This window comes from Montipora foliosa, chromosome 3, assembly GCF_036669935.1.
Source record: "Montipora foliosa isolate CH-2021 chromosome 3, ASM3666993v2, whole genome shotgun sequence".
NCBI classification, from domain to species: domain Eukaryota; kingdom Metazoa; phylum Cnidaria; class Anthozoa; order Scleractinia; family Acroporidae; genus Montipora; species Montipora foliosa.
Genome location: NC_090871.1, coordinates 36,243,393 through 36,253,392, shown reverse-complemented (window position 1 = coordinate 36,253,392; position 10,000 = coordinate 36,243,393). Strand labels below are relative to the sequence as shown.

The 10,000-nt window shown below is 40.5% G+C and overlaps 1 long non-coding RNA gene across 1 annotated transcript in view; it reads right to left on the bottom strand.

Annotated features, from left to right (window-relative positions):
* Nucleotides 1-413, bottom strand: part of LOC137994784 (uncharacterized) — a 9,565-nt gene extending 9,152 nt beyond the window's left edge. The window contains exon 1 of the long non-coding RNA XR_011122186.1: nucleotides 259-413. This is a non-coding gene — a long non-coding RNA (uncharacterized lncRNA). The remainder of the gene's footprint in view (nucleotides 1-258) is intronic.
* Between the last annotated feature and the right edge of the window lie 9,587 nt (nucleotides 414-10,000).

Sequence of the window (10,000 nt, the reverse complement as noted above, 5' to 3'; positions counted from 1 at the left end):
CAAATGACCTCGCGGTTTTATTAAAACACCTCGGAACATTTTAATTCTTAACTTATGTCGCACAATTCAGCTGTTGAGCCTCCGTTTCCTCATAGAGGCAGTGAACAACTCGTTTTTACGCCTTTCCCCCGATGTCAAGAGTGAGTAGTTGATGTGTCCGCCACCATGAAAGCAAAAGCAAACCCTCAATCCCTGTGTAAATGAAATTAAAAAGGAAAGATTTGAAACCTTGAAAAGTGTCCAACTTGATGAACTTACCTGCATCGCTTTCGGCGGCCACATTACCGAATGGGAGGAGGAAAATGCATGATAACAAGTGAACAATCTCCATTACAGTGGCGCTTCGACCTCTCAGAGCTGTTATTATCAAACTGTTACTTGTGCTTTGCATCGGCACGTACGTAGGAGTTTGAGATGAATACATAATTATGCAAATATTTTAGCGTGCACTCAAGCATATTTCACAATAGTCACATATTTTCGGAAGTTGAGATTAAGATTTCTACAATACAAAATATAGGTACCCATGGGAGTATATTTGTAGCCTACAAACCATGTACAGGACAATGATATAATAGTGCACACGAATGTGTTAAGTGTAGTAGTGTTAACCTGTTTGCGGGCGGTAATTTGCATTTCGGTTGCTATATTAGACGAGTGGAAGTCGGAAGATTTGGGACGAGTGGGAAAAGGACCGCCTGCTGGAAAACCCACGATTTCTCAAGACAAAAGTAAAATCCCGTTCACCTGCGGACGGGGTCTCTAATTGGTCGAGTAAGTGTCAAAAGGACGATGACGTAATAATTGACGGTCAGAGCTGGCTAGAGTTGGTTATTCTGAAGCCAGAACAGGAAACCGCTGTGATAAGTCTGCGAAAGGGAGATGTTCTAGCAGTTTTACCCCCATCTCTTTCCATCTCTTTTCATACCGCCTCCTAATTAATGTTCATTTTATCAACCAATCAAAAGTGAGCAAAAGCTACGTATATTTCGACCCGTCATATTACAAAGTTCAGCACCAAACACTGTAATGCGCTTATGACAATGAGAACAGCTAGAAAAGGACCACAACAAAAGGAAAACAACCCAAACGAAGTATGCCGTTTGTGTGGGACAAGCTTTATAGTCGGGCGGATATGTACAAATTAATTTGAAAAAAAATTTGTGCACTATGCGAAGAAAGCGCCAAATTTGGCACGAATGAAGCCCACAAGGTGGTGAACAAATTCGGATAAGGAGGCATCGCCAAAAGCCACAAGTGTGCTTTAACATGAAAGCGAAGTTGCCAAACTAGAATGCCTTTTCAGTCAAGGATTACTCCATTGGGATGCCCTGATGCAACTTTTCTTACTCAAAACCCACCTTACAACACCTATTATTTGTTACAAGACAAGATGAAATTTATTTACTGCCGTTTGAAGCACTGATAACTTGTGTTCAGCATGGAAACGAGGCTGACATTCAAGAAATGCATATCAAGGCAATTACAGCTTACAACTTGAGGCCTTACCAACCTTTTACCCACTGAAACTCACTTAAGATAATGATTTGTAAATTAACATGGCTAGAATCAAGAAATTCTGGGCTTCTTATATATCTTAACCCTTTTACGAACAGCAACATGCTGGGAGGGGGAGAGCGTACGAAGGGTAAAAAATAGTTTTATACATGATGCTTAATTTATATAACTCTGCCTTGTGGTAGAAATTACCTATTTTCTATCTATTTTCTATTTTCCTGTTTTCCATAAGTTTATTAGTAAATTTAGTATTCGGGTAATGACATTGGCATTTGGTTTCTGCTCTGATTTATAAGAAGTCGTGATGTCCTTGATTACTTTTTGAGAAGCGTCGAGTGTTGTTCTTTCATATATACCCGTTTTTAATAGGTGTTTTCGTGTAATTAATGGTAGTCATTTAGAATTAGCTCAAAGAAGTTTGAAAGAACCAAAAGAATTTTTCAGTTTGGCTAGTTTTTACATTCTCTACCACGAAGGACTAGCATCTACCCAGCATGCAATACAGCGGACACATAGAGATCCGCCATTTTAAACTGATCGTGGCTTTCTTTGTTGTTTTGGTAAGTATTCAAGTTCATTTTTAGCATTTTGGTATTTTTCTTTGTTTATTAACATGATTAACTCTTTAAAAATATAGAATTAGCATCGTAATACAATCTTTATTAGGTTTGTCGAGGTTGTTAATGGAAAAAAGCATCGACTGGAAGAAATGTCTTATGCCAAAAAGATATAAGGACGCAGTATTACAGTGTCCTGCAAAATCAAGACGAAGCGGTGTTGGTGAAGCGTGTTGGCATAAGAGCTGCACTCTCAAATATAATACCACAGGGCTCAAGAGAGCCAAGAAACGATATGATAGGCATCTTTTTCTACTGAAGAAGCCCATGGTGTTTCTGCAAAACGCATAAGAGCTAATATAGAATGCGTTAATGATGAAACAACGTGTTTCTTTTGTGATCAGCCTGCGAATAAAGAGCCTCTACATAATGTCTCCACATTGGGTTTAGACAGTCGAGTCCGCGAGATTGCTTTCAAATTGCAAGATGAAAAACTGCTAGCCTTAAACTCGGGAGATCTGGTAGCACTAAAAAGAGAGCATCATAAATCTTGTCTAACGACAATTGCCGACAAAGTCCGCTCTCGGGCGACTAAGGACGCAGAGAAGAACAACAAGGAAAGCGTTGCTGATGTTATTATTTTGGCTGAATTGGTAGATATATCGTATATAGAGGAAACTCTCGTTGAAACAAAAGGTGTCCTGGTGTTTAAGTTGAAAGATCTAGTCAAAATGTATGCATCTCGTCTACAGCAAGTTGGATTTGAAGGAAACGTCGAGGCACTCATCAAATAAATCAGATCTGCTTGATTGTCTAAAACCTCTCTCGGCTTCATTGATAATTGTTCCGTCCCCTTTTGATGCCCTTGATCTTAATGGTGCAGCTGTCCTTACTGAATATATTGAAGCCAACAAGTACAGTGAAGAGTTTTCAAGACCATGTCAGTCAAGTATTCCTTTCATTCATAAAGGGAGAGCTTCAAATATTAAGAGGCTCGATGTTGTATTTGATGAATACATACCACCAAGAGAAAATGAGGGGACAGAGAGGGAGGCTCAGGGCGTTGGCCGGGATAGGTTATGTCCACGAAAGTTATTTTTAGACGAGCGGAAGTCTTTGATCTAGCGGACGTCTGTCTTCCGAGACGTCCGCACGCAGTCTTGCCTCGCTCTCAGGTTCTTAATGAAAAGAGAAAATGACGGAGCACGTGGAAGGCTGATGAATATTTATTTTCTTTCAAACATTGGACCGAGGTTGGCCTGCATGCGGACGTCTCGGAAGACTTCCGCTCGTCTAAAAATAACTTTCGTGGACATGACATATCCCAAGGGCTGGACCGGGAGCCTCCCTCTCTGTCCCCTCATTTTCTCTTGATACCACACAGTTTAAAGGCAACAACTAGAAACAAAGTAAGAAGGCGAGTACAGTCATCAACACCTGTATCTACCAACTGGAAGGTGTTTCTGCAAGTGGATACAAATTAACAGAGAACTATTTCGCATTTTGGCCGAGCATATTCCCCTTGTAGATTTTGGCCTTTACAAACAAGTCATTATCACGAAAGGTGAACAAGTGCTTATTAGTCCTTCAACGGGTGAAATACAAGGCTTAGCTCCTTGTAATCACGAGGAGGCAGACACGAGAATGCTAGTTCATGTCTCATCGGCTGCTCAAGCAGGACACCGCAAGGTTGCCATCCGTGCAGTGGATACTGATGTGATTGTAATATGTATTGACACAATCCAGAGTCTTCTGAATACAGAACTATGGATTTTATATGGTACTGACACAAATTTAAAGTCTTTCGCCATTCATGAGATAGCAAGTACACTTGGACCCGAGAAGTGAAGTTCATTACCTCTATTTTATGTCTAAACGGGATGTGACACAGTGTCCCGTTTCGCAGGGAAAGGCAGCTAGACGGCATGGGCGACCTGGATGACTTACGATGAGGTGACAGCTGCTTTTCTTGAGCTTTCTAGATGTCCAGTAAGCTAAATTGAGGAGTGTTTGAAAAGGTTAATACGGTTAATTGTTTTTTTTATACAACCGCACTAGCTCAAAGTCAGCTCAGTGTTAAAGATGCACGGAAACAGTTATTCCCACATAAAGGGAGAGACATGGATGCTATCTCGCCAACGCAAGCTGCTCTCATCCAACACGTCAAAAGAGCAGCATACCAACCGCAAGGAGGGCACTGATGGGGCCAAACAATTACACTGACCATGACTTTTCCATGTCCCAGTGAGTGGGGATGGGAGGAAGCCTCTGATGGATGGAAGCCATGCAGTATGTTCAACTCCTTCCAGATGTATCGAAATCGTGTGACTCCATCATCAAATGCGGCTGCAAAATGGGATGCAGATCTTCATGTTCTTGTATTGAAGCAGCATTGAAATGCACAGCCCTCTGTTTCCATGGTGGAGATTGCTTAACTGAATAACTAAGAGAGGAGTAAGTAAATAAGCACTATCTTCTCTTTAGTACTACATATCGGTATTGAAAATATCATTTGCATTTCATGTGTTGATTAATTATTTGCAATTGTTATATTCTCAAGCTATGAAGAAAATTTCTCTCTTCAGGGACTATATCCTAAGCCTCGAACGTTTGAAATTAAACAGAAAGATGGAAATAAAATATGACGAGAGAATATTTACAGAAACAGAAGGCTATTTCAAATTATCCTCAATTTCATGCTTCATAGAGAGCTTTGCAAAAAATAAAATGGAAGTCAGTGAATTAAATCTTAAAGTAAAATTTATTTTCAATTTACGAGGCTTTTTTCTGTGTAAATTATGATCTTTTAGTCATGTTTCTAAACAGAAGAGAATATCCTGTGTGATCTGAAAGTCATATATTGGGGGTATACTGCATTTTTAGCCTAGTTCCTCTATTTCATGAAACCACCTGAAGTGCAAGGAAAATCTATGTTATTTCCTTTTACATGTAATTTTAAAAAGTAAAAGTTAAAAAACAAAACAAAACAGAACAAAACAACAACAGCAAATCACCAAAAATCAGACTGCCACGTGTTTGCATTCATGCCGTATGTTCAAAAAGCGAGCTTTAGCACTTTTATATGTAATTATGGCATACTGTAGCAAATAAGGCAAATTCTTAGCTACACCTCTCCAGTGTATTCGGCACTACCAGACTACTTTCGTTTTATTAGCGCCATTTGAACAACAGGTCAAAATATATGCTTAGGTGGTCTCTTACACCACAAGCCTTTTTAGAGACATCGCTGCCAAGCCGGTCACTTCTGCTGGAGAGAACAGGACAGCCACAACACCGGGGACTTTATCCCCTACTTTTCTCGAATAGTGCTTGGGTTTTTTAACGTCCCACAGGGAACTTATGAACATAGAAGATATTTGTGAGACGGGACCTACGGTTTACAGTCCTTATCCGAGAAGACTTGAAAGTCTAACCATTTGCAGATGAAATTACAAAGGCGGCACTTTTCCTCAATTATTTTAAGATCCTGAGTGTTGATCCGGCCGGGGTTCGAACCCGCGACCTCCCGCGTGACAGTCCGACGCTTAACCAACTGAGCCACTGGTGCGCAGCTGAGGCACATGCGCTCATCTAATTAGCTTCACTACGCCAAACGCAAGTATGATGTGTACCTTGGCTAGGATCAGAAGTCATTTTGTGCCTCCCATCCACATCACGCTCTTGAGGACCAACCTGAACACCTTTTTAGGCCAAATTTAGGATGTCGATATCATTCTGGGTGAATAAGGGCGCGTTCGATTGACCCTATTCCGGAATAAGAATACCTGGAGTGATGATTAAAACGGTATGTTTGGCGCGTTTCGAAGCAGCAAGGATGATAAAAATATGTTTAAAATAGCATTTTAGCAGATGTCTGACAATTTTAATGCGAATCTCCGTAAAAACGAAGGATTTCTAACTTATATTCCATGTATTCTTATTCCGGAATACGGTCAATCGAACGCACCCAAGTTTCATGATGTGTTTTAAAAGGCCGTGCTATTGTAGACTTGGAAAAGCCATGATAGCACTGGATCGATGGTAGCTCCTCCGTGCTGACTGCATTTATTTGCACTCCCCTCCTAAGCTATTCTCGGTTTTCAGCTGACGTCATAACCTTATGCAAATTAGGTTTCCGCCATTCTGGTGCCCCTGATTATAGGGAAATGTATGACATTTTGAGCGCTCACGTTCGAAGTCTTCAAATAATTCATCTTTCCAATGGATATTTCCCAAGAAAGCGACCCAAAATCACTCGACGAGGTACCAGTACTTTCATCCTACGCAAAAAAAACCTCGAAAGCCACGTTCGAGAGCGCTATTTGAAGAAGATTTTCTGTCGTTTGCGTAGACCCAGCGGCCATACGGAGCGATCAGTTTGGCTCCTCTAGAAGTCTCAGACTTGCTTTCCTAGTTAGTTTTAGAGACAAGCTACTATACAAACAAGCAATTTAAGACCTTCAAAATTTTGAAAGCGTACAACCAGATGATTTCTGGTTTCTTTGCGTCCGTTTAAGCAAGGGAAGGAAATCGCGGGCAAGATTGTTGTTGTTTGCGGCGAAGGTAACTCGGAAGTTTGACACTCGGCGTCGACCTTATCTGTATCATTTTCCAGTTGGATTTCTTTTAATACCTTCGCTAACTGCTATGGCCACCAGATGAGAAGAAAAGGCCTCCTCATTCCCTTTGTTTCGATGATTTCCCTCTTCTTCTGTCAAAGTACTTGGTCGATTAGAGTCTCAGTCCTTCACCTTGAGAAGGTGAGAAGCTTTTTTCCTTCGAAATTCGTCCGATTTCCTTCAAACTCAGTCAATTTGGGCGCTCCACCCCTCGCATTCGCCTGTCGAATTTCAGCGAAATCGAATAAAACGCCTCCGAGTTAGACATTTGCTAACCTGAGTATCACAAACGCCTGATACTCAGGTTAAATTCACCTCATTAAATATTCAAAACCGGAGCACCTCATTTGCATCGGGCATATTTAATGAGATGAATTTTCTCCGCGATGTTGTGGTTTAATCGGTCGAAATTGAGCACACTTGTTCGAGGGGTTCAAGCGCTTCGGTGGTGTGAATTGGGAAGACATCGGTGGAAACCCAGCCGAGAAACGCTTTATCGAAAAAAAAGCCAACTTTCGAAAAATTCTGACTCGCTCGCCTTTTACCCTAAAACCCTGAACCAACGCGTGCTAAATCGCTGCGAAAGCTTTACAGGATAAAACACAACTGTTCACAGCAAAAGCCGTTACTGGCAATCACCGCAAAAGCTTTAATTGCTAAACCTGTAAAGACAATTTCAGCAAAATAAGTCCAACCCCACACTTAAGCCCCGTTCAAACGGTCATGATAGTTGATGATAGTTGATGATAGTTTCAACTATCATTCACTATCATTGACTATCATGTTTGCGATCAAACGGTCCATGATAGTTCATGATAGTTGACGAAATCGCGCAATGTGCTGGCGTAGCTAACTGGTACCTAGTCTCCTACCGCGGCTGTCACTGCTTTGAAACTCGTTAAACCATAGGTTTTCCAAGTAAGAGGCTTAAGGGTTAAAAAAGTCTTGAAGCTAAGCAGTTAGGCAAATAAATAAAACATTTGGCCATGAACATGATGCAATTCACTTTGACTTACCTCCAGTTCTTTCTTCACTTTTCCAGTTACATCCCGATTGTGGTAGTCATCGCCAAAAATGTTCCACAAACATGGCCGTGCCTCGTACTCATCTATTAGGTTGCATATCAAACTACTACTCCACTTCTCGTTGTCTGGTTTTTTAGCTTTTTTAGCTTTTCTCACTTTCTCGCTTTCAGCGTCACTGTCGTCCGAATATTCGTCCAAATTATTGTTTTGTTGTTCCTCACAGGACGATGTCAAACTTGCGGTAGCCATATTGCATTGAGCCCGCCTTGGTTACCCCCGCTGACCGAAAAACTATCATGCACTATCATCCGCTCGGTCAAACGGAAAAAACTATCATGAACTATCATGTCGAATTTGAACATGTCCAAACTGCATGATAGTTGATGATAGTTGATGATAGTGAATGATAGTTCGTGTTCAAACGTGCGTGATAGTTGAAACTATCATCAACTATCATGACCGTTTGAACGGGCCTTTAAAGTTAAAATCTAACATTAAGCCGTGAGGCAATCGCTGCGAAAGCTTTTAAATTGTCCTTTGTTCGTTGTATCTGTCCCAGAGTAAGGCAGGCTTAACAAAGTCTTTCGATTTCGTGTCGTCTCGGCTTATCTGTGAAATCCACGCGTTTCGGCGATCTTCTGTTAGCTGTCTATAACTTTCACCGTTCTTATCAACAACGATAGGTATACGGAATAGACTAATACCTTCCTTGTTTCCAGATTTTACTCCACAGCCAGGTATTATACAGAGAACCATCGCACTACAACTCACTCACATCTCTCTCTACGTGTCTCTGTTTACGATTCGAGGGGCTCCACAATGGCGGTTAACGACGGTTGTCAAGGACTAAGGTCACGTGGGTGAAAACCAAGAATAGCACTTTTATTTACAGGGGCACCCAACGACCAATTTGTTGTAAAATGTATTATTATACCCCAGTTAATGAAAATAAATCTTATTAAGGCATTTTCAGGTGTTTTTCAGTGTTGCTGGGAAAACATTATCTATTCCTTTTTCCCAGCAAGACAAACAAGAAATTTCCCAGCCAGCTAGATAAAATTGGTTGGTTTCCCAGCCAGCTGATCAAATTTATTTCCCAGCCAAGAATTCCGCGCGCTTTCAAATCCCTCGATCCAAAACGACCGAACAAAAGCGACAAAACCGGGACAAAACAGGTTTTTTCCGCAAGCAAGCAAGGTTTTTTCCGACCAGCCGTCGTATGTTTGTGACTATTCTCTGGGAGAGGGAAGAGGTTCTTTTTTTTTTTTTTTTTTTTTAGTCGTCCTCAGTCTTCAGAGTTTCTACAGCCAGCTCGGGTTGAAATGCTAGAAAAAGTCAGTAATTCCCAGGCAAAACCTCAGTCAATAACAAAATTTCCCAGCCAGCTCATCGAAACACCAGTATTTTTGCCAGCCAGCAAGATTCCTCTGGGGAACAGATAATGTGAGGAACAGATTCGTTGGGTGCCCCTGTATTTAGGCTGTATTTAGTGTGGAGACACAATTATACTTTTAAGAGTCTACCTAATGTGTTTGAGCACATCTTATTTAATACGTTGGTCAGCGGTATGTTAAGTTATGCCATGTCTGAGGATCATGTCTGAGAACTCTGCTGCTTGATGTATCCGCCATTTTGAAAAGGCCAACTTCGTTAAGGTACGTGTTTAAACTACTAGATATCTATCAGTCACTGCATTATTCCACAAAATATGAATTTTATAAATAATTTAGTTTCTTGTACTCTTAATTTTCAATGAATCAGTTTTACAAACTTCGTTTGGATTGCAAAAGAGCATGAAAAACACGACAAAGCTGAGGCACAATATGAGATGTTCAGTAAGACACAATCTAGAGTAGAAACAAACAAAGAAAAAGTCCATTTCTGCCGTGGCCATCAATAGCTGGAAATATCTTTAATTTTCTTCATAAAAAACTCTTTTATTCTCTCCTTTATGCAAAACTCTGCTTTTTGGTTTTCTTTCTGATAATTCACTTTTAATCTGTTTAGAACTTAAATCGTACTTTGTATTATTAGAAAACAAAGCAGCTCGCATTAAATCTTTAAGCTGTTTTAAAAATCAGCCTTTCATTTCCATCTTAAGTTTGAAAATGAGTGCTAAGTTACTAGTGCATCTGTAACATACATGAAATCGTTGATATCACTTACGCTATTGTTTAAGAGTAATTAATAGATTTATTTAAATTATCTATTTACGTACTGAACTTGCGTTTGCCATTCAGATTGACTGGAAAAGGACAACCGCCAGTTCATAATACACTGT